General features: G+C 54.6%; 1 protein-coding gene across 1 annotated transcript in view; it reads left to right on the forward strand.

Annotated features, from left to right (window-relative positions):
- SPIRE2 (spire type actin nucleation factor 2) overlaps window positions 1-2,444 on the forward strand; it is a 35,600-nt gene that overhangs the window by 687 nt on the left and 32,469 nt on the right. The gene's annotated exons all lie outside the window — the stretch shown is intronic.

Genomic DNA, 2,444 nt, shown 5'->3' on the forward strand with positions numbered 1-2,444 from the left:
TAGCCAGGATGGTCTCGATCTCCTGACCTCGTGATCCGCCCGTCTCGACCTCCCAAAGTGCTGGGATTACAGGCTTGAGCCACCGCACCGGGCCTTTATTTTATTTTTTAATGAGATGAAGTCTCACTGTGTTGCCCAGACTGGTCTCAAACTCCTGGGCTCAAGCCATTCTCCCACCCTGGCCTTCCAAAGTGCTGGGATTACAGGCGTGAGCCACTGTGCCTGGCCTCTTCTTTTTTTCTTGAGACAGAGTCTCCCTCTGTCACCCAGGCTGGAGTGCTGTGGCATGATCTCGGCTCACAGCAACCTCCGCCTCCTGGGTTCAAGCAATTCTCCTGCCTCAGTCTTCCAAGTAGCTGGGATTACAGGCGCCCGCCACCAAGCCCAGCTAATTTTTGTGGGTTTTTTTTTTTTTTTTTTTTTTTTTTGAGACAGAGGCTGTCTCTGTCACTAGGCTGGAGTGCTGTGGTGCGATCTTGGCTCACTACAACCTCTGCCTCCCAGGTTCAAGCAATTCTCCTGCCTCAGCCTCCCAAGTAGCTGAACTACAGGCGCCCATCACCATGCCCGGCTAATTTTTGTATTTTTAGTAGAGATGGGGTTTCACCATGTTGGCCAGAATGGTCTCAAACTCCTGACCTCATGATTCGCCCACCTGGGCCTCCCAAAGTGCTGGGATTATAGGCGTGAGCCACCGTGCCCGGCCTTTTGTTTTTTTAAGACCTATACTCCTGTTGCCCAGGGAGGAGTCCGGTGGTGCGATCTTGGCTCACTACAACCTCCGCCTCCCAGGTTCAAGCGATTCTCCTGCCTCAGCCTTCCGAGTATTTTCTTTCTTAAAACAGTTTTTCATACCCAAGTGAGATTAATTGTTTTTTTAAAAAAAAGAAGAAAACAATATAGTTTTATCGCAAGACCTATTTATATATTATTAAACACAGTAGTATACCCAGGGTGGGTGTGACACAGACCAGAAGACGCTGTATGTCCTGCTGTTGATCGTTTAAAAATAATAATGAAACCAAAGTCTATGTCACCACCTGCAATGCTTGACAATTCAGTGGTAAGACGCCTTCCGCCGTGGAGAAGCTTGGGGCGCTGATGTTTAGACAGCATCCCGCTCAGGGTTGCTTGGCAGCTCTGTGGCGATGGCGTTGTGCTATACGCAGTTTCCGGGGATGTGAGTGCGGGCCCGTCTGGGTGGCTCTGTCTGGTTGTTCGTCATTTGTCTCACTGTTGCGTAATACGTGGGACAGTTTACCTTTCCAAAGTCCAGGACTCCAGGGCTGGGAGGCAGGGCTGGCCCTGCTGTCCTGAGTCTCCAAACAGAGGTGCAGCTGCTGCCTACCACCTGGAAGACTTTCCAAAGGGGGCTGCCGTGGCACCTCTTACACGTTTTACAGAGAGCTTGGTATGCGGAGATGCAGCCTAGACTGTCTGTCTCAGAGGCGCACACGTTAACCTGATCGCCCTGTCCCCAGGAAACAGGGCAGAGGAGCTCCTTAACGTCTCGCTCCAGGATTCCATGAAATGACCACACAGCCCCTCAGTTACTGGGCAGGCGTCCTGGGCTGGCAGTACTGCCCACCGGCTGCCCCAGGCCTGCACCTGCTGTGGGCGAGTGGAGGTGAAAGGCCCTGAGACTGGCTGTCCGCCCAGAATTTTCCTTACGGGAAAGCAAGTTTTTTGCTTTTCAGAGACAGTTTCCAGTGACCTGGGCACAGAAGAGCTTTTATGGACGCAGCCTTCAGATAAGAGGCTCGGGTTGGAGTTAACCCTTTTGCCAATGTGGTCAGAAAAAGCAGGGAGTGGCCCAGAGGGGCTGGGTGCCGCTCTGCACAGGGTGGGGTCGGGGGCTTTGCTGCTTCCTCCCTGTCTGTCCTGCGCCACGAGGCAGAATCGGAGCCACATGACCGGGGACAGCAGGAGCTGAGGCCAGCCCCACCCGGAGCGGGTGGGAAACGCACTTCCTGCCGCGCTGTCCTTCCTTGCCCTTCCCTCTGGGGCCCAGAAAAGAACCGCTGGGAATTTGTGTTAACAGAGGCTGTTGCCAGTCGGCTTCCTCACACCCCGCCCTCTGTTTGTCACTGTGCCCAGGAGAGGCCCTAAGATTCCTCTCTGGAGATCCCTTGCCCCAGGGGATCCCCCGAGCCCTGGCCAGGGCCCTGCTGTCACTGGTTAGGCCTTGGCTGCCGCCGTGCCCTCTGACCTTGATTCTAGGATGTGTCTTGTCTATCTACAGTGGAGATGAGACAAGTGAGCTCCCAGGGCGGGCAGGGGCTCCACTCCCACAGACACTCACGCTTCCCACCAGTGCCCCTGCAGGTTCCAGGGCCTTCTGTGGCGTTTCCACAGGACAGACGGGACAGGTTCTAGGACCTTTGGTGTTTCCGCAGGACAGACGGGACAGGTTCTAGAGCCTTTGGTGTTTCTGCAGGACAGAC

Source organism: Piliocolobus tephrosceles, chromosome 17 (genome assembly GCF_002776525.5).
Source record: "Piliocolobus tephrosceles isolate RC106 chromosome 17, ASM277652v3, whole genome shotgun sequence".
NCBI lineage: Eukaryota > Metazoa > Chordata > Mammalia > Primates > Cercopithecidae > Piliocolobus > Piliocolobus tephrosceles.